Raw genomic sequence first — 25784 nt, 5'->3', positions numbered from 1 at the left:
AGAAATATTCTATGTTGTCTGTTTGTCTATCATCTATATCATCTATCTGTCATCTATATGTCTGTTTGTCTGTCTGCCTGTCTATCTATCTATCTATCTATCTATCTTTCTTTCTTTCTTTCTATCTATCTATCTATCTATCTATCTATCTATCTATCTATCTATCTATCATCATCATCATCTGTCATCTATCTATCTATCTATCATATATCTATATCTATCATCTATTTATCTATCTTTCTATCTTTCTATCTATCTATCTATCTATCTATCTATCTATCTATCTTTCTATCTATCTATCTATCCTTCTATCTATCTATCTATCTATCTATCTATCTATCTATCTATCATCATCATCATCATCTGTCATCTATCTATCTATCTATCTATCTATCTATCTATCTATCTATCTCTATCTATCTATCTATCTATCTATCTGTCATCTATCTATCTATCTATCTATCTATCATCATCATCATCTGTCGTCTATCTATCTATCTATCTATCTATCATCTATCTATCTATCTATCTATCTATCTATCTATCTATCTATCTATCTATCTCTATCATATATCTATCATCTATTTATCTATCTTTCTATCTATCTATCTATCATCATCATATCTATCTATCAATCTATCTATCTGTCATCTATTTATTATCTATCTATCTATCTATCTATCTATCTATCTATCTATCTATCTATCATCTATCATCATATCATCATCATCATCATCATCTATTTTCTATCACCTCTCTCTCTCTCTCTCTCTCTCTCTCTCTCTCTCTCTCTCTCTCCCTCTCTCTCTCTCTGTTATCTATCTTATTAAGCAATAAATCTATTTATTTCCAGAAACATTACACTATTGCCATAATCTATTTCGATAATACAGATTTCCCTTATATAATATTATTTCCGTAAATATTTCCATCAGGTATCTTGAATATTCTGAAGAATACTATAATGACAAACCCTTAAATCAATCAGCATCATTTTAAAAAGCATAAGAAGACCAGCCTCTCAGGACTCAAACCACAATGTTGGTTTTGCCTCCTCAATTTAAAATGAGAAGTGTGATGGATATATAAAACAATTTATCATCACCTGAATTTAACATAAATAAATAAAAATAGAGTGAGAATTAGTGGCTGGAAGAAGTGGAATTTAAAGCGATGATTTTTAGAATGCCTAAAACACACTAATACCTTTACTAATAGGTAAAGGTTCCCCTTGCACATATATGCTAGTCATTCCTGCTAGTCTCCATGGTCATTTGGCTGGCATGACTAAATACCTAGGGTTCACAGAAGGCTGTTACCTTCCCACCAAAGGTGGTTCCTATTTTTCTACTTGCATTTTTATGTGCTTTCGAACTGCTAGATTGGCAAAAGCTGGGACAAGTAAGGGGAGCTCACTGTATTATGCGGCACTAGGGATTTGAACTGCCAAACTGCCCATCTTTCTGATCGACAAGCTCAGCATCTTAGGCACTGAGCCACCGCTTCCCTTTGTTAAAATAAACAAGTAAAAAGTAAATAAATAAAACCTCTTTCCCAGGAAATCTAGAGAAAGGGGGCCGGAGAACTAAAACAGCATTTTCAGCTTTTCTCCCCCTCCCAACTACAATTCCAAAGACTTTTGATGAGAAGTCCCAGCAGTTAACATGTTTTAAAATAGGTCAGTTTCTGGATTATTCATTTCAATTTTTTTTCCAGCATTCACTCTGCTACTCCCTGAAACCTAGATGGATGGTTTTAGAAGGAATGGAAAAAGAGATACTATCTTTAAAAACAACTGCGATAAATGATGTATGGGGAAAATTCATTTGATGTTTGAATTAGTCTCATTCGTTTGAGATAGAAAGGCTAACGCTAGGTCAGACCCACCAAATCCTTGCAAGTGGGGGAGACGTTAAAACAACCTTTTTCTAACTTGTGGCTTCTTCGATGCACTGTATATCTTATAGATGACAAATCTCATCCCTTCCATTCAGTGTAATTGCTCCTAAAGGGGTAGGGTGGGAGATGAAGGGTGGCCCATAACATATCAAAGGAGACAAATTGGGGGAAGCTGGTGGGCATCTATTTATTTCATTGGGGGTGGATTTGAATTAGAATTAGAATAAGAGAGTTGGAAGGGACCTTGGAGGTCTTCTAATCCAACCCCCTGTTTAGGCAGGAAACCCTACACCACTTCAGACAAATGGTTATCTAACATCTTCTTTAAAAGTTCCAGAGTTGGAGCATTCACAACTTCTGGATGCCAAATTGTTCCACTGATTAATTGTTCTCACTGCCAGGAAATTTCACCTTAGTTCTAAGTTGCTTCTCTCCTCGATTAGTTTCCGCATATTGTTTCTTGTCCTGCCCTCAGGTGCTTTGGAGAATAGCTTGACTCTCTCTTCTTTGTGGCAGCCCCTGAGATATTGGAACATTGCTATCATGTCTCCCCTAGTCTTTCTTTTCATTAAATTAGACCTACTAGCTGTTCCTGCAACCATTCTTCATATGTTTTAGCCTCCAGTCCCCTAATATTATCTTTGTTGCTCTTCTCTGCACTCTTTCTCAACATCTTTTTTACACTGTGGCGACCAAAACTGGATGGAGAATTCCAAGTGTGGCCTTACCAAGGTATTAAAAAGTGGTATTGACACTCCATGTGATCTTGATTCTCTCCCTCTGTTTATGCAGCCTAGAACTGTCTTGGCTTTTTTGGCAGCTGCTGCACATGGCTGGCTCCTATTTAAATGGTTGTCCACTCGGGCTCCAAGATCCTTCTCACAGTTACTACTATTGACCAAGGTACCACCTAAACTGTACCTGTTCATTTTGTTTTTCTTATCTAAATGTAGAACCTTACTTTTTTCACCATTGAATTTCCTTTTGTTAGATAGCTCCCAGTGTTCAAGTCTGTCTTAAGATCCTTCTGTATCTTAAGCCTATTTGCTAAAATGGTATGCCGTTAATTTCACGATGAACCTAGGAGCTCGGTGTGAGTTACGCAGAAGGCAATAAAAATCAATTAATTCCGTGCTGGCCTCAGGCTCTAACAGGCAGGATGGAAATTGCTTCCAGGCAAAATGTTATGCCAGGCACAACATTTTCAGTGTGATGGAAGGAACTGAAAGCCGGTGACATGCTCTTCAAACTCACGTTTGAAACCTGAAAGAGAATGTCTCCTGCTCAGCCTTGTCAACTCAAAAGTTCTAGAATTGTCAAGTTTGCATTGCTCCAATCTTGGATACCATTTGCTGACTTATTTAAATGTGCCTTTATACCACCAAGGCTCCAGAATGTAAAAATGAATAAAAACATAAAACCAAAGGAATGGTTGATCAGAAGGACAAGCATCCAATAAATGCAGATTAACAAAATAACAGAATAACAGTGTGGGAAGGGACCTTGAAGGTCTTCTAGTCCAACTCCCTGCTCAAGTGGGAGATCCTATGCCGTTCCAGACAAGTGACTGTCCAGTCATTACTCAAAAACCTCCAATGATAGAACAGCCACAACTTCTGAAGGCAAGCCATTCCCGTAATTAATTGTTCTCACTGTCAAGAAATTTCTATACTGGTTGTCTCCTTGATTAGTTTCCATCTGTTGCTTGTTCTCCTGCTTTCAAGTGTTGGAGAATAGGTTGACCCTGTCTTCCTTGTGGCAGCCCCTCAAATATTGTACAACTATTATCATGTCACCCTTAACTCTTCTTCTTTCACTAGACTAAAAGTAAAGGTTCCCCTTGCACATATCTGCTAGTCATTCCTGACTCTAGGAGGCAGTGCTCATCTCCATTTCAAAGCCGAAGAGCTAAAACACTGAGCTTATTGATCAAAAAGGTCAGCAGTTCGGTGGTTTGAATCCCTAGCACTGCTTAATGGAGTGAGCTCCCATTACTTGCCCCAGCTTCTGCCAATCTAGCAGTTTGAAAGCATGTAAAAATGCAAGTAGAAAAAATAGGAACCACCTTTGGTGGGAAGGTAACAGTGTTCCATGTGCCTTCGGCATTTAGTCATGCTGGCGACATGACCATGGAGACATCTTCGGATAGCGCTGGCTCTTTAGTTTTGAAATTTGTGTGAAACATATTTGCGAAGGGAAACTTTAACTTTTTTTAATCGTGAGTTTGTAATGTGGTTGGATAAATCAGGTTTACAGATATTTGGAAATGTAGGTTTACTCCCCCCCATATTTCTGTGTCCCTTTGCAAATTTGGTGAGGAGAAGGGGAGGGGAAATCTGCACAGTTACATATTTTTCTAAAATGTACACTTTCATATTCACTTTTCTTAGTCTGCCCTTTTTAAAAACTGATTTCCCCTAAAATAATGGCTTTGGTTTGTGTTTTTCCTTAGTATACACTGATTTAATGTAAGCAATTTTTCATCTTTTACACATGGATTGAATAGAAAGTCATCATGTCAGTTTCTGAAAAGAGCAGAATTCAGATCTGGCCTTCTTATATTAGTCCGGAAACTGAAAATTGAGTAAAGTCATAGGGGAATAAAAGTGAACGCCATCGTTATTGTTTCATTTTCCTCGTTGGCCTCTAATTTTCTGATCTCTCTTGGAGACAATGAGATGTTGACTTAAAAAGACAGGAATTGGGCAAACTTCTACTAGGGCTATGAATGCCTTCAAAAGGGCTCATGCTTCAACCAATGACTCATTAAAGCCGCCTTTCAAAGCATTCAGTAAAGCTTTTCCACTGAGCAAAATGCTCAGATGCTAGACTGATTTGGATCTAGGTGTCCAACTGAGACAGATAGCCCATCCCTGAAGCTTCATGGAGGTGGAAACTCTCCATAATGAGACAATTCACCATGGCAAACTCACTATGGCCAACTCGCCATGGGACAAATCTTCTTCTTTGTGTGCCATATCCTTCATCAGATGTTGGCGATCATGTTGGCAATCCTATTTTTGTCAACAGCCGCATGAAAAAGTACTTCTGAGTTTTGTCTAAACCAGTCCCTTAGGTTTTGAAGCCACAATGTTCTTCTTCTGCCTGGGCCTTGTCTGCCTTCAATTTTTCCCTGGAGGATTCAGTGAAGTATGCAGGGGTGAAATTCAGCAGGTTCTGACATGTTCTGGAAAACCGGTTGCGGAAATTTTGAGTAGTTTGGAGAACCAGCAAATATCACCTCTGGCTGGCCCCAGAGTGGCGAGGGAATATGGATTTTGCAGTGTCATTCTCCTGCCATGCCCACCAAGCCACGTCCACAGAACCATTAGTAAAAAAAATTGAATTCCACTACTTGGAAGTATGCCATATTTTTCCAGGTGTCGCATCCCATATCCAAAATATTCTAACTTTAGCTTTTTAATGGCTTTGATGATTTCCCTTTGCTTTCCTAAGCGGCTCATCACCTCCTCCTTTGTGATTTTGTTAACCCAGTTTATATGTAACAGCCGCCTTTAAATCCACATTTCAAAAGCTTCCAGTTTCTTCAAATGGCTTTCTGTCCAGAGAGCAACTCTCCACTCCGTAGAGCAGGATGGAAAAGATGTAACATCCGACAAGACTGATTTTCAAACTTAGGTTTATGTCGTGACTGCAGAAGCCCTTTTTCAATTTGAAGAAGCATTCTTCAAATTCAACAAATGCAAAAATTAAATTAATTTCAATGGAAACGTGGCCAATAATAATAAAATAAAGAAAACCAATCCATTAGTCATTCCGGACACATGACCATGGAGACGTCTTTGGACAGCGCTGGCTCTTCGCCTTTGAAACAAAGATGAGCACCACCCGCTAGAGTCGGGAATGACTAGCACATATGCGCGAGGGGAACCTTTACCTTTACCTATAAAGAGAAAAAGGCCACAATTAGGCCAGCTTCAGGGTTGACAGCTTGTCTCATTTATAGACAATTTAAGGATAATTTAATCCAAGTAATAGAAAAATAGAGAGGGAACATGGAATATATCTACAATGGGAAATTATTGTGATTTTAAGGTAGAATCACAAATTGGGGGCATGTAAGGATGTATAATTATATAATGATGAGAATAGCTAGGAATTAACCAGATCTACATCTCGACCAAAATTAGGCTGGGGTGGTGGTGGTTTAAGAGTACAGTGACTATATATGTATAGTTTTTTTGTTCTATTTTTTCAAGTAAGGATGTTAAAATGAAATATGTATATCAAAAAGGAAATATAAATACCATCAACATAAAATAGAGCTTGCTCAGAAGGTGAAATACACCAAGTAAATGATAAGAGTGGGAAGAAAAGAAGAGAGGCAAGGGAAGAAGAAAGGAATAGGAGAGGGCAAGGAGGGGGGAAGTGGAGCAGAGAAGTTAGGAGTGGAAAGGGGGAGAGGAGAAGGAGAGAGAAAGGAGATGTAGAGTAGAGAAGGATGACAGAGGGAAGAAAGGAGGTAGGGAGAGGGAGGAGAGAGGGAGAAGAAAGTGATGGATAAGGATAAATATGGTGTATGGAGAGTAGAAGAGCTAAATAATTGTGTTTTGGGAGTTGATGGTAAGATGAATTGATGTAAACACTTAATAATACAAAATGATATTGGCTATGTAATAGGATAGATGTGACTATATTGTGAAAATGGAAAAATAAAATTTTACAAGGGTTGACAGCCTGAAATTGTATAGGGTCTCCTGCTTGAGCAGGGGGTTGGACTAGAAGATCTCCAAGGTCCTTTCCAACTCTGTTATTCTGTTGATTTTCCCTCCCTGATATATGCATAAGGATTATTAAAAGGGGGATGTTGTCATACCAGCTAATTGCCCGAACAGCCTAAGACGATTATCCTTGTCCTCCTCCTATAAATGCATGGCGGGTGCCACGGCAGGTCACGCCTTTCACCTTTGCTGAAGGCAGCCACTAAATTTGACAAACCAGTGGCCTGATTTGGGCTGGCAATTCTTCTCTGTCTAGTTTCAGATTTGGGCATGCCGACAAATTTAGATAAATCTGGTTCTGCGTAGGTTGAGTTTTTGCCTTCCGGGGAGCATTACATCTGCATTTTCTTTTAGCAGCTGAAAAATGTTCAGCGTTCGCTCACCCATGTATACATACATGCTCTTGCTGATTTAGAAGGGCAACCTTGTATTTTTGCCATGACAATTAGGTCACTTCATTTATAATGCTTCTGGGGGTTTCTCTCCCACACCCCTTCTCTCTCTTGCCTCTTATTGGCACTCAGGCTAAAAGGGGAAGGTTAGAGGGTAAACATCTGGCTTGTAAGAAGGCTGTTATACCCCTCCTCCCCCTTCATCCCTTTGGCCTTCGGCTTTTTACAGTCCCTGGAATTTCTCCACCTTAGAGTTCTTTGTATTTCAGGGCTGATATTGCTGGAATTCTTTTTTAAACAGCAGCAACAGCAACAACCATTAGCAGTAAGAGGTGTCTTGGAATCGAAAACACTAAATGTGTGGGAAAATGCATTGATCCATAAAATAAAGTTCCTTTACCTATCTTTTCTTCATCCCTCTCTCTTTCTTTTCTTCCTCTATCCCTCTTTCCCTTTTGCTTTTTTTCTCTTTTCCTCTTTCCCTTTCTCTCTCTCTCTTGTTATTTTTCTTTTCCCTTTCCCTTTGCTCACCCTCCACGCCTTCATATCTTTGCAGCTTCAAAACATTATTAAACAACAACAATGACAACAACAAACGGTCCTTCATTCTATTCTGGATACGCTACTGAAAAATTAACAAATTCTCATCTAAATTATGGCAGATTATGTCGAAGGTGAGCTGCAGGGTTGTTTTGTAAGCTTTTGTCTATTTTCTTTGATTAGAGGTTTTGATAACATAAGGGAGTTGGTTGATTAAATTGTCCCGAGTGAAAATCAAACAATACATCTCCACAGTGGTGGGATTCAACCCATTTAACAACCAATTCACCGAAAATGAGTGCACACACAGCTTCTATGGCTGTGTGGCTTCTGCCACGTGGCACATGTCGACCGAGCAGCCTTTCGGGGCCTTCTCCACTCCATGCCTGCTCTCTGGGGCAGAGGCTGCTTCTCTCTGCTGCTGCTCTTGCTGGGAAAGAGAGTGTCTCTTGTGCAATTTAGCAGCTGTGAGCCACCGCTTTCCTCTAAGTCCCATCCAGAAATCATGCAGTACAGAGAAGCAGCAGCCATACTGAATGTTGAGGCGAAGGACGAGTGATGCTTACCATTGGTGAGCAGAGCAGGTGTGGCACGGAGATTAGCTGGACAGTCTGGACCAGTGGTGGGATTCAGCCGGTTCATACCTATTTGGGAGAACCGGTTGTTAACTTCCTAAGCAGTTTGGAAAACCAGTTGTTGGAAAAAATCTCCTTTTGTTTTTTTCCACTTTACAAGGCTAATCCTGTAAGGAAGGAAGGAAGGAAGGAAGGAAACATTCTGGTGTTGTTTCTAGCCTCATCTTTATTGCCCTGCTTACCAAAACTGCCTCTCCAGTTAACCCTTGTTACATTGTCACACCTCAGGCAAAGCACTTTTCAACATGAATGATGTTGAATTGGCCATGTCACATGACCACTGAGCCCTGCCTACCTTCCTAGTCATTAGGGCAGAGAACCAGTTATTAAATTATTTGAATCCCACCACTGGTCTGGATCACGTGGCAAAGGGAAGATAATATATAGAGCGGGGCGGGGCAGGGTGGGTGGGGCTAGCCAATGGTCGATTTTACCAGTTCTCCTAACTGCACAAAATCATAACAACCGGTTCACCTGAACTGGTTCGAACTGCCTGAATCCCACCCCTGTGCCTCCACTTCCTAGTTGGATGGAGTTGTGGACTGTGAATGAAACTAGCTGTGGTGTTGGGACACTTTGGTTACCAGAATGCATCACGGATCTCTCCCTTAGTGCCCCACCTGGACCTTGGGTCCATACAACTTTTAAAAATTGTGTAGGGGTTATTCTAGTGTTAAGTACATTTCAAAAGTGTTGCTCATCTCACTGAAAATCAAAGAGGCATCGGCTGATATTTCAATCCCAGCAATGTAGCTTCTCCAGGTGTTCTTGGAAAATAAAAAAGAGAGTGGCTTGTTTAAATGGGCCCACCTGTTCAGGAAAAAGAAAAGAAAAGTGAGCTGGGGAGCAGAGAGCATGTGAGGTCATGGAAAGATGGAAAGATGGTAGGCTATACTTGAATTTTCTAAAAACCCAGTTAGGTTTGAGTTGAACTGGCCAAGTAGTCAGGAATGTTACTCTAACATTCATGTTTTTGTTTAATTCATTTTTTTTTACTGCAAATAATACAAACATAGACATATACATTTAAACACCCCAAATAAACAAAAAAGAAAAAAAAAACTAATATTACACTGCACCCCCACCCCCAGAGACTCTGGTTCCCCCCACCTTATATTTCTTCTTCTATAACTAAATAATACATAATATATTCCTTTTGTGCCCTTATCCCTTCCAAAACAACATATATATTTTGAGTAGGTTTATTCCCTTTGCCTTCTACCAACACTGATTTTACAAAATTCCCCCATATCTCATTATAATTGTTTGCTTCGATCATCTCTTTTTAAAATTTAATTTCCATTGTTAATTTATCATTTGTTGCCATACTTCAAATTTCATTATATCATTTCTTTGAATATCCCAATTTCATCCCCAATATTTAGCCATCATTTGCCTAGCTGCCATTATCAAATGTACAATCAATTCCTTTTTTGTTTCATTTATATCCCGTTTTTCCACCAGCAACAGTAATGCAATTTTTGGTGACATGTCTAAATTTACATTCAAAAGTGCTCTAATTTCTCTAAAGACCATGTCCCATATTTTTTGTGCACTATCACAATCCCACCACATATGTTTGTATGTTCCAACCTCTTTCTTGCGTCTCCAACAAATTTTTCTGTATTTACCATCTATTTGATTTAATTTACGTGGTGTTACGTACCACCTCCATATCACTTTATATCCATTTTCCTTAACTCCACTTCATCTCATGGTAAATAGTGGTTTTTTTTTTTTTTAAATTGAGCTCATGTCTCCTTTGTAACACTTTTATAAATGAGCCAACCAGAGATAGCTTATGTTTTAGTCATCCAAACTCATGGGATAACTTTTGGGCAATAACCTTTTTTAAAAAAACAAAGACATTGTGCCAAAAATGGCATGGAAGAGTAAATGCTTTATGTTGCCTGGAAGTTCTGAATGGCAATTGGGATGTAAACGAATGAGCAAATAAATCACAACCATTTTAAAAGTGAAACGTCTCTTATTTTTTTAATTGGACTGCAAATATTCAGAGTACACTCAGACTCATCCTTACATTTATGCACACACACCCCACATTCAATTTATATAAGCAAGCAGATTAAATACATTTATGATCAGACTAGATTACATCTAATTCCTTTACATTTGCACCTCGTGGCATGGACTGAGAAAGAGTGAAGTATGGGCCGGGGGGGAGGAGAAGCCCCTCTCCCTTCTCTGAAAGGGCTAGTTAAGATGTATCTAGCTGTTTTGCCGTATCTTTAGTATGCAGGGAGCAGCCAGATGGAGATAAAAGGAGAAATGTCTATCTTTGAGTTCTTGGCAATACAGAATAAGTTATCAACCTACTAACATGCATGTCTGAATAGAGTCCTTTGGCAGTCAAGAGATGTTATCTCTCCTGACATGCGAATTCCTCCCTCATGTCAATCCATGAAAGTACTAAAGAATAAATTCTGTAGTAAAACGAATGTGGCACACCGCTGGGATTTGGAGAGCAACATATTTTCTCCTAGCTTTGTCTTTCTTTTCCTGCTTTTAAAAAAAATACTGCTCCAACTGAACCTTTGATATCCATATAAATTAGTTGCCAGAAAACCCACTGCTCCGTCATGGAAGCTTACAAGGAGAGGGAGGGAGGGAGGGAGGGAGGGGAGGAGGGAGAGAGACAGAGAGAGAGACAGGGAGAGAAGAGAGGGGATGGAGGGAGAGAGAGAGAGAGGAGAGAGAGGAGGGAGGGAGAGAGGAGAGAGGGAGGGAGAGAGAGAGAAAGAGAAAGAGAGAGAGAACCTGAATTGCTTTAAGGGCTGAGCTTGCTATCTTTTTGAATTCATCCCTCTCTCTTCATACCCAGCTAGCTGTCTTGCCTTCAATGCCAGAAACTGCACAGGAAATAGAACCTGTCTTAGGACAGATGGGCACAAAATCCTTGGGTCTAAAACAACCTGCTTCCAAATATGTCTAGGCTCAGAATCTGTGCTTTATTGTTGGTTAGCCCAAAGGTAAAAGAAGTGCGGTGGCTCATGAGGTTAAGACACCGAGCTGATGATCAGCAGGCTCGCGTTTGAGACCCGGTTGCTGCTGCGGGACAGGGTGAGCATCTGTCACGTGCTCTGGCTCCTGCCAATCCAGCAGTTTGAAAGCAGGTGATTGCAAGTAGATAGATGGGTACCACTTTGATGGGCAGCTTAGCAGTTCCCAATTGGATGTCTCCTAGGCAACAGTACTGTCACTTTTCAGCCGTTTCAACCTGGAATCTCCATAGACCGCTAGGTAGGATTGTTGGACTAATCTGTGGTGCATACAATTTGGATATAGTTGGGAAAGTTGTTCTTTTAAAGAGCAGGCATTTTTGAACCTGTTATTCTCATAGGTGTGTTTTTCCAGGGATGTTGGTCTCCTAAATATATTGCTGGTAATGCACATGCAGATGAAGATACCAGCAGTACCTAACAATGACCATCATTTAAACTTTCTGAATGAATATGAAAGATTTTTCCTCCCTTTTTGGCTGTGTGTGTGTGTGTGTGTGTGTGTGTGTGTGTCCCAGCTTCTGCCAACCTAGCAGTTCAAAAACACATAAAAATGCAAGTAGAAAAATAGGAACCACCTTTGGTGGGAAGGTAACAGCATTCCGTCCGCCTTTGGCGTTAAGTCATGCCAGCCACATGAGCATGGAGATGTCTTCAGACAGCGCTCGGTGTTTGGCTTTGATGAGCACTGCTCCCTAGAGTCGGGAACGACTAACACATACATGCAACGGGAACCTTTACATATACATATACTTGAAAAGTATCATGCTCAATCAAATAAAGAATACATCTGAATAAACATTGGCAACAAAGAAAATTGCAGCTGATAAAAGTTGTCACCTACACATACACACAAGTGCATAAATCCACGCAGCACACAAACCAAGATAGAGAGAATATATTTGTCATGGATGATATTTCTGGTATGGATAAACTACAGTTGAGATGTTTAAGTGGCGGTGTATGAAGATTGACTTCAAAGATTCAGTTCAGAGAAGATTCAATGCACAAAGGAGAATATTTGTAGCTCAGGGTTGAAATGAGGGGTCCTTGGTACTCTCCGGGTTTGGTTGTTTTCTTGCAGAGATTTCATAATCCAAACGAGATAATGTAATCAGTGCACTGAACGTCACCTCAAACTGACTTTCTGTATTGATCCCAATCAACTTATTGAATGAAAACAGGTATTTCCAATGCTCCAATAGTCTCTTGCATACAGGCGAAGAGCTTTTTGAGTGAATCAACATCCTCATCCAGCTCAATGACCCAGCTAGGAAATGTGAACTGACGAAGTCTATCAGATTGGTTTGAAGCCCAGTTCTAACCCAGGATTCAAACTGGATCTCACTCAATCTGCACATTTCTATTTATAGACTAGAGTGAGTGGGAGCCCAGCTAACTTTTAGCTGCTACCAACTGTGTGGTGTGTGTGTGTGTGTGTGTGTGTTTTAGATAGGCTCTATTCCAAAGCGCTCTGCTCTTTAACAGTATTCGTCTCCTATAGAATGAAGCACAGATTGAGCCCGTTTCTCTGCAAAATAGAAAAGATAAGAGCAGACAAGGAGTGGATGGAGTTTTTTGCTCACTCCCAAGTGCTAATCTCCAAAATCATACAGAGAGCAAGCAGTCAGTAAATAGAGGATTATTCCCATCACTTTCACTCTTGCCATTTTTTTTTGCATTCTTAGATAGGAGAGGTCAGCAGGTAAAAATAGGAGGAAAGGGAAAGAAAGTAGAACCCAAAGGCTTCATAAATGGCAGCAATAGAGACCTTCACATGTGCCAAAAGGTGACAACCTGTCCTTAATTTCAAGCAGAAGAAGATATTATTTCATGCTATGGTTTAAACTGCTTAACTTTAATTCATTTTCATTGAGTCAGCCTTAATTCATTTGCTGCTGCTTCTCTTCCTACTCCTCTTTCTTTCTTCACCCTTCTCTTTCTGCAAGATTCTTCCTATTTCTTGTAGAAAGATTCATCCTGGAATGGAATGGAATAGAATGGAATATAAATGGGAATGAACATAAATTGGAACAGAACAGAACAACATAACAGAATTTGGAACAGTATCGATAGAATAGAATGGAATAGGAATAGGAATAGAAATAGAAAACAGAAAATAGAAAATAATAGAAAATAAAAAATAGAAAATAATAGAAAATAGAAAATAGAAAATAAATAGAAAATATTAAAAAATGGAAAATAGAAATATGAATAGAAATAGAATAGAAATAGAAATAGAAATATGAATTGAATAGAAATATGAATTGAATAGAAATAGAAATTAGAATAGAAATAGAAATAGAGTAGAGTAGAATGAATAGAGTGCATAGAGAATATAATGTATAGAGAATAGAGTAGAGTAGAGTGCAATAGAGAATAGAATGAAAATGGAATGGGGTGGAGTGGAGTGGAGCAGAGTAGAACACAGCAGAACATTCCTTATTGCCAAAGTGTGATTGGACACACAAGAAATTTGTCTCTGGTACATAAGCTATCAGTATACTTACAAGCCACAAAGTGATCAATCATAAATCATAAGATAAACCAGCAAGTGATAGTTATAAGATACCAATAGGTAATAGGAAAGATGAAAAGAAGAATAGTAATACAGTCCTACTACATGATATCCTAAGGCATATTAGATGTCCGTAGGCAAAAGACAGTATTGTGGGAATTTGTCTGCAAAGCATATCACACAAAAGATTGGGGGATGGGGGTGGGGAATGCAAACATCCATAATCAGAAGGGGGGGGGGAACCAGAACGCAAACGATTCACCCATCAGTATTGCAAAAATGGTTGAAGGCCCAGGTCCTCTACAAAGGTCTTCTTGTGGCTTATGGAATTCTGTATCTAAATGGCAGAATCCACATTCTTGTCGGGCCAAACTAAGTGCATATGTATCTGTGTGTCTGCACATATGTGTCCTTCATCGTTTCCAGATGGCAAGTGGGCAAGAGGCAGCCCTTCAAAGTGACCCAGCATGACATATGCACTTGGATTCGTTCAGGCTCTGCTTTATGGAAGGGCCAAATGTGTTTCTCATCTGCTTTCTGAAAAAAATTATTGCAGTTGAGAGGAGGGGGTGGAGAAAAAGGGATGGGGAGAAGAAGGGAAAAAAAGCTAAAACTTAAACTCTTTTTTTTAAGGGTTGAAAACTTTATCAAAAAAAAAAGAGAGAAAGAAATCAAAAGTATTTATCCATGGATTTCAAACAGAATAGACATGATGATCTCAGATGTGACCAGAGATTGTTATAGAATGCTTCTCCCCTCCTTTGTTATTCCCATTGGAGTGTCTTTGTTTTAATTGGAGGTACTATCCTTAACAGAATAACAGAATTGGAAGGGACTTTTGAGGTCTTCTAGTCCAACCTCCTGCTCAGGCAGGATAATCTATTCTATCTATCTATCTATCTATCTATCTATCTATCTATCTATCTATCTATCTATCTATCATCTATCTGTCTATCTATCTATCTATCTATCTATCTATCTATCTATCTATCTATCCATCCATCCATCCATCCATCCATCCATCTACTTTATCTATCATCTAACTATCATATCTATATCTATCTATCTATCTATCTATCTATCTATCTATCTATCTATCTATCCATCCATCCATCCATCCATCCATCCATCCATCCATCCATCTATCCATCTATCCATCTATCCATCTATCCATCTATCTATCTAGCTATCATCTGTCTGTCTATTTTATGCCCTAGAAGAGAAATATCTGCCACTACCTAGGGTTGAACCCCTCTCAATCTTCTCGAGTGAGAGGCAAGTGTCCAGGGATATTTCATGAGAAGAGTCCTCCGCTCCTCTGCTTGCAACAGAATATCTAATGCCACCAGACTTGAAATTTTGAGCTTAGAAAACTTAGAACTACGCCGCCTTCGGTCTGACCTAAGCGTAGTACATACAATTATCTGCTACAATGTCCTACCTGTCAATGATTACTTCAGCTTCAACCACAACAATACGCAAGCACACAATAGATACAAGCTTAAGGTAAACCGCTCCAAACTCGATTGCAGAAATTACGAGTTCAGCAACAGAGCGGTCAATGCCTGGAATGCTCTACCTGACTCTGTGGTTTCTTCCCCAAACCCCCAAAACTTTAACTTTAGACTGTCTAGTGTCAACCTCACCCCATTCCTAAGTGGTATGTATGCATAAGCACACCAATGTGCCTACCCTCCCTTTCCTAATGTTTCTTTTTATTTGCATCCATTTCATGTATCCAAAATCATGTTTATACTCATATATGCCATCTAATACATGCTTGACGAAATAAATAAATAAAAAATCATATTGTAGGGACTTCAAATTGAAGCCAGAAGTTTAGTTTGAGCACTTGTCTATCATGTAAAATTACTTAAGGTCATCATCATCATCATCACTATCATCTTCCTCACCATTACTATCACCATCATTATCATATCTGTGAATCTATATTTGGTTTTTCCTTGGTGGTGTGTTGTATTTCACAGTAACCATGATTCTCATAAGATTTTTTTCCCTTTCTCTCCAAAACCATGACCATGAGATTATTTACAAGAGTGGATATGATGGTTATTTCAGGAGACCACCAATAGTTGCCACCTCCACTGCAATTATGAAGGAGGCAGTTAGATAGTCATCATATCAACAATTATCAACTGATAAAATCAGCTAATTCTAATGACAGTCAAAAACAGAAAATCAAATGCATTAAATCAGCAGTTATTTGAATCGACATTCTTCAAATTTTAACTTGCCACATTCAATCTTAGCTCAATATCTGATGGACACGGAATCTATTTTTAACTTCTCTTCTTGCATGTAATATTTTTCAAGACAATATGCTGAAGGATCCTTTCATGAGAATTCTGCTCACCAGATAAATCTAACAATGCAATATTTTTCTTATTGAGAGTATGTTCACACTGAACTAAGAAGAAAACCAATTATTATTTGTATGATTATTTTTTTCCCAATTTTTGTTTCTTGAGAATTATATCTTGGAGACCTAAGGTTTTGTTGGATAAGATTTTTATAAGCTGAGATAAATAGCATCAGGCGGACACTTTCAATTTGTACTTTGAGAAATTTCACTTTGTTATTTTTTTTCTGTGTACAAATGTTTTCTTCAGTTTCAAATTTCCAAATTAAATCAAAAAGTTGAATCAAACCATTGCCTTGAACTACCTGCCTCTGAATGCATTTTTGATCATTTGGACACTTTTTTCCTCCCTGGTTTGGTTTGGAAACTTGACTCAGCCTGATTCAGCTTGAACAATCCAATCATACTAGAGAGTTTTGCCAAATTTATTTAAATCATAGAGTTGGATTGATTTTCCAAACTGATAAATGGAATTGGATTTTGCATGACTCTTACGGATGGCATAACATGTTTGTGGGTATGTGTCTGACTTTCTCTTCTCTCCCCTCCTTTCCCCTCTTTTCTTCTCTCCTCTCCTCCTTTTCTTTTTTCTTCTGTGTATCTTCTCTTCTCTCCTGTCCTCATCTTCTTTCCTTACCTCTCATCCTTTTCTTTTTTCTTCTGTGTATCTTCTCATCTCTTCTCTCCTCTCCTCTCCTTTCTCTCTTCTCTCTTCTCTTTTCTTTTTTCTTCTGTGTATCTTTTCATCTCTTCTCTCCTCTCCTCTTCTTCTTTTTTCTTCTGTGTATCTCCTTTCCTCTCCTTTCTCTCCTCTCTCCTCTCTCTTCTCTTTTCTCCCTGTCTTCCAGCCTCTCAGACTTTGTCCATTTTGCTACTTCCTGATGCTGTGAGACAAGCATATGGTGTTTACTGCACTGACTGACAACTTTCTGGTATTCTTCTCTCCTCAAGAGATTCCCTTCCTGCCAACTCAATTTGCACGGCCTTGGATCTATCTGAAGACCTTTGGTCTTCATCCAGACTATTCCTCCGTATTCTCTTGGCAAAGCTCAGAAAAAGGCAACCTGTGCTTTTCTCTACCTAATTAACGATCCACTGAGAGGAAAATTGCATCCAAAAGCATCGTCACAGCCAGCCTGCAGATTTCCCTCCAATGCTCCAACCATTGACGCAAAGGAAGGCATGGAAGGTAGATAATGCAGATTTCAAGGTGGATAATTCCCAAGAAGTTCAGGCTTTTCTGAAGAGGGAACTTCAAGATTATTTCAGTTGCCTGTGAAAAAGCAAGCCAGCCCAAATTCGGTACAAAATATAGAGCTTTGTAGAAGACCTGCAAAACCTCTAGTTAATCACTAGGATTGGAATGAAGGATTGCCAAAAGCTGGGCTCGAATCCCTTGAATTTTCTAAAAACCCAGTTAGGTTTGGGTTGAACTGGCCAAGTAGTCAGGAATGTTACTCTAACATCCATACCAAGGGATCAAAAATTAAAAAAATAAAAATAAACCCTTGGTTTGTTTGGCTTTGTCTAAGCCTGATTGTCTGATTCTTTGTCATGTTTTTTTAAAAAACTGTAAGCCAAAGGGAATCCAGGTGTGCTACCAAAGAAAGGAAAGCAGTCAGGAAGGAAAGAGAACAACGTGAAGATTCTCCCTATTTCAAGACATGAGATTGCAACTTGTCCCAAAGGGGTCTCAAAAAGCATTGAAATTTATCCTATTCTCATCCACCTTGAACCTTCATTTTTATGACCCAGTAATCCCTTAATAAATTACAGTAGTCAGGGTGATTAGATGAAGCTCAGTGTTTACTGGCCCGATGCCCTTCCTGATGCCACATGAGGTTCACAGTTATCTCCCTCTCTCCCTCCCCCCTCTCTCGCCTGCCTGCTTCTATCATTTATCTATCTGTCTATCAGTCAGTCTGTCTGTGTGTCTACCTGCCTGCCTGCCTGCCTCTCTCTATCATCTGTCTGCCTGTTTGTCTGCCTGCCTGCCTGCTGATCAACTGGATCTGATCAACCTGGAAATAAGGAGGAACTTTCTGACAGTGAGAACAATCAACTAATGAAACAGAAGTTGCCTTCGGAAGTTGTGGAAGCTCCATTCCTGGAGGCTTTCAAGAAGAGATTGGACTGCCATTTGTCAGAAATGGTGTAGGGTCTCCTGCTTGAGCAGGGGGTTGGAGTAGATGACCTGCAAGGTCTCCTGCTTGGACAGTTGAATGGACTAGATGACCTATAGTATAAGGTCCCTTCCAACTCTGTTAATCTGTTATCTGTTATCCAGTCGTGCAATTCCAAAATATCTGGATGATGACTTGAACACCACTGGCATTGACAAAATCACCCTCAGTCAATTGCAAAAGGCAGCTTTACTTGGAACATTTGACATCCTACAACTGAAAAGACTTTCAAATATTTCTAGGCATTGTTTTTAAAATGTTCACCCAGTATTAGGACTAGGTGTCCTCTGGTGGCATCAAAACATTTAACACTGGCCCAGAACACATAAATGCCAATACTCAATTCCCAAAATTCAGTGGAAGAGAGAAAAACGGTGAGGAAGACCAACATTACATTTATGGCAGTATTGGAAGAGCTCCACATAGTGTGTGAAAATAATGTTACATCTGGCAGGTATTTAATTGAAAAAAGAGCTTCCAGGGGTAATGAGTAACTGAGAAAATGCCTGCTTTGGGCTTGAAATTTGCAATAATTCAGAAGTAACATCTTCTGGTCTTGTACCAGAAGGCAGGACAAAAAACAATGGATAGGAACTAATCAAGGAGAGAAGCAACCTAGAACTAAGGAGAAATTTCCTGATGGTGAGAACACTTAACCAGTGGAACGACTTTCCTTTAGAAGTTGTGGATGCTCCATCGCTGGAGGATTTCAAGAAGAAACTGGATGGCCACATGTTATCACATGTTTGAGCAGGGGGTTGGACTAGAAGACCTCCAAGGTCCCTTCCAACTCTGTTATTTTTTTAACAGATCACTCAGACTAATTTTCCTTTTGCAGGTGGGAGAGTAGGGAAAATGAAAGGTGTAGGTGTAGGTAAGTGCAGGTGTATTTACCTGCATGCAAGTTGATTAGGAAAAAATATATCCTTGTGGTCTGTGTGTGTGTGTGTGTTTGTTCGTGTGTCTCCTTCTCTCTATCTCTCTCTGTCTCTCTCTCTCTGTCTCTGTGTGCCTCTCCTTCTCTCTCTATCCTTCTCTCTCTCCTTCTCCCTCCTTCTCTCTCTCTCTGTGTATGTGTGTGTGTGTGCGTGCACTGTTTCCTCCACCTACTGTTCTTCTAAGCATGTTCAGGCCACAGACAAAAGGGGACACTGCAGCTCTGGAGGACTGGGGGCTGAAGAGGAAAGGAGAAGAGCCTGTGATTGATGGAGTTCTGCTTGGCTTATAAAGGGCAGCCAGAAGAGCAGGGAAATAATCAGGGAAAAGGCCGTCCCATACTGGCTCTCTCAGAGGGGAGAGATGAATCCTGAACCTCTGCATTATTAAGTTGTCAGGCGGGCCGATGATGAAAATCTGAAGGTCAGGAATAACAAGGAGCACCTTATGGGGAGGGGGGTTGCAACCTCTCTGGGAGTGCTACACTCATATTTATCCGCACCTAACCCTTATCCACAATTCTTCATTTGATAAGCGTGTGGGGAGGAAAGACCAAAGGGAGACGGCGAGATGGAGAGGGAGAGAAAAGAGAGGGAGGGCATGGGGGGGAGTGGAGGAGAGAAAGAGCTCCCCCATCCCAACCCCAGGAACAGTGAGCAAAAATTAGGCTTCTGGTAGTGCTGATGGCAGATGCTCGTCACCTGGATGGTGTCGTCGATGGGAACAGTAATAAACCCAAAAGACACACTAGGGATGCTAGCCGAAATTGTTTGCTGTGGTAGAATTCAATAAAGGGATCAGGAGTCTTCCTAAATGACACATTTGGTATGGAGGTACTAAAATCAGGCCGCTTCGTGGTCCCGTGTAAGCCAGTCCACCTCAGTGTGCACACTTTTGTTTATTAGTATTGTTACTGTTGTTTGCTGCACGTGCGATGGCTCAGCAGTTAAAGACACTGACAGGCTGGGCTCAAGACCCAGACGCCATGGAATGGCGTGAGTTCCCATTACTTGCCCCAGCTCCTGACCACCTAGCAGTTTTAAAGCATGCAAATGTGAGTAGATAAATAGGTACCACTTGGGTGGGAAGGTAACAATGTTGGGGCCAGGGGTAGGATTCAAAAAATTGAGCAACTGGTTCTCTGCCTGGTTACTGGGTGGGCATGGCCATGGTGGGTGTGACCTACTCAGCCTCCTGCACCATGGGTGGGGAGAGTTTTCACCCTCCCAAGGCTCCGGAAGCTTTCCTGAAGCCTCCAGGAAGGTGAAAACTGCCTCTCCCGGGTTCCGGAGGTAGAGAATGAGCCTGTTTCCAGACTTCTGGAACTTCTGGGAGGCCCATTTTCTGTCCTCCCAGAGCCTCCATGCATGCACTTACCGATTATCCAAAATGGGCCGCATGGAGACTCCTGAGAGGGGGAGCAGAGTGGACAGAGCCAGCCACTTCTTGCAACTACCGGTTCACTGAACTGGATGTAAAATTAGCATCCAAATCGCCTGAACCAGTCCAAGTTGGCTGAATCCTACCCCTGGTTTGGGCACCTTTGGCATACAGTATAATGTTGGCCACATGAGCACGGAAGCATCTTTGGACGATGCTGGCTCTTTGGTTAGGAAATGGAGATGAACAACACCTTCTAGAATTGGATACAACCAGACAGGGGAAACATTTACCTTTATTTACTCTACAAGCCTTCTTTCTGGGGTTCCCTCCTTAATTTTTGAAATAGGAAGCTAGACACAAGACCTGTTTGAAGTCCCTACTCTTCAACATGTGCGCTTCACATTACGTGAGTGAGATTCAGGTGTGCTTTGAAAAAGGGTTGCCCCAATCTGGCATCTTCCAGATGTGCTGGGGGTGCAGCCTTCCCAATTCCCAGCTGTTTTGGCCTTTGGCATGGTGGGAATTGCAGGATGGCTCCAGTTTCTAGGAGTTCTTTGCTCCTCACCCATCTGGAGAGTGACAGGACTAGAAAGTCAGCGTGAAGTTGTCGGAAGCATCTGCCAACTGACAGAAAGAATACGTGCAAGAAATACCCCTTGGGAAATACTATCAGAGTGAGGGCGGGGGAAATAGAAGTTGAGCAATGATACTTCAGTAAAAGGGGTGAGGAAGATGGCAGGTTGTTTTGAGAACCTGTTAGGAATCATTTTCCAGGTTCCTTAAGAAGATTGTATATGTGAGATGTAACACTAACCTGAAGGAAATTAAAACAAAGTGGTGTAAGTTTAATTGATGCAAATTTTTAATTCTTGCATTATCCTCCTCCTCCTCCTCCTCCTCCTCCTCTTCCTCCTCTGTCTCCTCTATAATCACCACCTCCTCCCTAATCCCCCCTTCTTCTCTTCCCTAAATCACTCTTCCCTTCCTTCTCCTTCTTGTTCTTTCCCATTCCCCCTTCCTTTCCTTCTCCTTGGACTGATACAGATTCCTCATAAAGGTGAAGCTAAAGGTTTCCCTTGCACATATGTGCTAGTCATTCCCGACTCTAGGGGGTGATGCTCATCTCCGTTTCAAAGCCGAAGAGTCAGCACTGTCCGAAGACATCTTTGTGGTCATGTGGCCAGCATGACTAAACGCGGAAGATGCACGGAACGCTGTTTCCTTCCCACCAAAGGTGGTTCTTATTTTTCTACTTGCATTTTTACATGTTCTCGAATTGCTAGGTTGGCAGAAGTTGAGACAAAACAGAGGAGCTCACTCTGTTATGCAGCTAGGGATTTGAACCACCGAACTGCTGATCTTTCTGATCAACAAGCTGAGCATCTTAGCGACCGAGCCACTATGTCCCTGGATTACTCATAGTTGTACTTTTTCCCTTATCTTGCACCTTTCCATTCTCCCCACCCCCACCCCTTGGCCAGGTTTCTCTTAGTTTATGGTTGTGAGTATTTCCTTAATGTCCATCTCATGTATCTTTTTATGCACTTTCAATATATGAAAGAGAGGCCTATTGCTTTGACTTGACAAGGCCGCCCTGATATTTCTGCATGATCAGGAGTGATTCTTAAAGCAGTCCATTTCTGGCCTTTTACCAAAAGTGAAATACTTCACATACATGCAAAATTTAACAAGTCATCCAACTACCTGGGACTTCACTTGTAAGATGGGCTAAAAGGACAACAGAGTTGGAAGGGACCTTGGATGTCTTCTAGTCCAACCCCCTGCTCAATCAGAAGAGCCTATACCAGTGGTGATGGATCTTTTAGGCACGGAGTGGCCAAACCAGAAAATGTGCCAGAAACCCAACGATCATCTGGCCGGCGCATAGGGGTGCATTGGAAATCCGACAACCAGCTGGCTAAGCTGGGGTGATGGCACATGTGCCCCAGAGGTGGGTTCCTATCAGTTCCTACTAGTTCGGCCTGGTTCGGCCAAGTAAATAGTAATTAAGCTGCCCATGCACCCGAACCGGTTCTATTGTTGGCGGCACCAACTTTATTTTTGTTTCTGCGCATGCACAGAACAATCTTCATTGCATAAATGTAATTCCCCCCCCTTTTTTTCTTATGTTATACGCATGCACAGACCTTTTTAGATGTAAATGTGCATTCACATGCAGAGCACATGTTTGGCGTCCACACGAGCAAAGCAAGCGTGCCAAACCGGTGGTAATGCCGGTAGCAACCCACCCCTGGCGTGCCCATAGAGAGGGTTCAGCGTGCCACCTCTGGCACTTGTGCCACATGTTTGCCGTCACACTGTCCTATATCATTCTGGACAAGTAAGTGTCCAATCTCTTCTTAAACGCCTCCAGTGATGGAGCACCCAAAACCGTTCCAGTGGTTCACTGTTTCTTTCACTGTCCAAAAATTTCTCCTTAGTTCTAAGTTGCTTTCTCTCCTTGATTAGTTTCCATCCATTGCTTCTTGTTCTGCCTTCGAGTGCTTTGGGGAGTAGGTTGACCCCACCCCTCTTCTTTGTGGCAGGTCCTCAAATATTGGAAGACTGCTATCATATCACACCTAGTTTTTCTTTTCATTAAAGTAGATAGACCCAATTCCTGCAACCGTTCTTTAGCGAACAAGTCCTGTTTCATCTTCATCTTAATGCCCACTTCGATAGACCAGGATTGGACCACATGGATCCACTAAAAGGAGACCCTTTCACCAACTCTCCTTTTCACTACATCAACTTGCTTTTCAGTGGTGGGTTTCAAAAAAATTTTCGAACCTACTCTGTGGGAGTGGCTTGCCGGCCATGTGTTTTCTTTCTCTCTCTCTCTCTCTCTCTCTTTCTCTCTCTTTCTTTCCTTCCTTTTGTCTCCCTGTCCCTTTTTCCTTTTTTTCTTTCATCTCTCTCTCACTTTTTCTTTCTTTTTTCTTTTTTTATTTCTTTCTTTCTTCCTTTCTTTCTCTTTTTCTCTCTGTCTGTCTGTCTGTCTGTCTGTCTGTCTGTCTGTCTGTGTCAGTGGTGGGTTTCAAAAATTTTTGGAACCTCTTCTGTAGGTGTGGCCTGCTTTCCGGGTCCACTGGTGGAACCTCTTCTAACCGGTTCGGTAGATTTGACGAACCAGTTCTACCGAACTGGTGTGAACTGGCAGGAACCCACCTCTGTTGCTTTTCCTCCTCCTCCTCCTCCTCCTCCTCCTCCTCCTCCTCCACCTCCTCCTCCTCCTCCTCCTCCTCCTCCTCCTCCCCGATCCATCACTGATAAGAAATAGTAGCCATATATTGGTTACCCATCTGGCAAGCAGCTATAAAGGCAAGGAGGGAAGAGAGCAGCCGATGCAGGCAAGCATGCACAAGGAAGATTCATTGAGTGGAATGGCTTAAAAAAAGCGGGGGGGGGGACATATAACATTTGGAGCCAGCCCTGCCAACTACCAGCCATAGCAGAAGACAATCTGTTCAATGTTACGATGGTTCCATCTAGTGCAGAAAAGTCCCCACCGAGGGGACTCAGAAGTTCTGTCTGGGACCATTCCAGCAGGTGATGAAAAGAGACATTTATGTATTAATCAGCTTCCGCTTTTTCATTCCAAGTGCATCACAGAACACCAGGAATTCACAATGTGGCCATTTGGAAAAAAACCCAAAACACTGCTAGTACAGGTACCCCATCTACGGAATTCCTGCCTGCTTAATTACAGCCAAATCTTGCACCAATTTTTGGCAATGAGAGAAACCATATGTGTCTTTCCCCTTCCCTCCAGGCTTTTAACTAAATCAACCCTACTGTGTCTTTTCTTCCATAGATGTTCTCCAGCACTGAAGTCACGGATGGATGGTTGTGAGCAGTTGGCATTTTATGACTTTGAGATGATGCAGTTGTCCCCTTTATCAACTTACTTTTCAACATCCTCCCCCTAAGTTTTGAGAATGCTTAAGGTAGGAATGAAAAGGAGGCAATAAATAAGCCATCTTTTAAAAAGTTGGCTTCATAGTTTCTTGCAGGGAACAGGTGAAATTATTTCATGTATTTATTTTGGACATTTCTACACTGGCCATTTGCTTGAGCAGGGGGCTGGACTAAATGACCTACAATAAGGGTGTTAAACTCAAGGCCCGTGGCCCAGATCCGGCCCATGAGGTGCTTAGATCTGGCCCATGGGGCCACCCTGGAAAGATAGAAGGACAAGCCCGCTGTGCCTCTGCCAGCAAAAACGGAGCATGCTCCGTTTTTGCTGGCAGAGGGTTGCAGGAAGCTGTCGCAGCCAAAAATGGAGCTTGGGAGCCCATTTTAACTGGCAGAGCACTCGGGCTGCCATAGGTGCCCCTGAAACAAATGACATCAAGCTGGCCACACCCACTTCACACACACACACACACACACACACACACACACACACACTGAGATCGAACACAACCCTGATGCAGCCCTCAATGAAATCAAGTTTGATACCCCTGACTTACAAGGTCCCTTCCAACTCTGTTATTCTGTAAACCATTTCACCTAAGTGATTCTGGATGGTTTACAACAGCATAGTAAAACCATATAAATACATGAATAAAAGCACAGCTTAAAAACAGAGTTAAAGCAAGTTAAAGCTTACAAGTAAAAATAAATCACATTAAAAATTAAGCAATCAGGTCTTCCTCATTATTATGTGATAGGTGGGATGAGATTTCACATATTGTTTGGCCTAAAGCCTTAAAAAAAAAAACACCAAACAGCTGAATTTTAAATGGACATAACAGGTTTTGACTAAGCCATTGTTCTCTTCCAATTAGAATTTTTTACTGAAAAACAGCATCTCTGAGGTTCTGCAAAGTGATTTTGTTTTGCAATCAAATACCCTCAACTAACTGGGGCTCAGTGGCTAAGATGCTGAGCTTGTCGATCAGAAAGGTTAGCAGTTCGACGGTTCGAATCCTTAGCACTACATAATGGAGTGAGCTCCCGTTACTTGTCCCAGCTTCTGCCAACCTAGCAGTTTGAAAGCACGTAAAAAATGCAAGTAGAAAAATAGGGACCACCTTTGGTGGGAAGGTACAGTGTTCCGCGCCTTCGATGTTTAGTCACATGACCAAGGAGATGTCTTTGGGCAGCGCTGGCTCTTCAGCTTTGCAATGGAGATAAACACCGCCCCCTAGAGT

The sequence above is a fragment of the Thamnophis elegans genome, chromosome 16 (genome assembly GCF_009769535.1).
Source record: "Thamnophis elegans isolate rThaEle1 chromosome 16, rThaEle1.pri, whole genome shotgun sequence".
Taxonomy (NCBI): Eukaryota; Metazoa; Chordata; class Lepidosauria; order Squamata; family Colubridae; genus Thamnophis; species Thamnophis elegans.
This window is presented reverse-complemented; position numbering follows the sequence as displayed.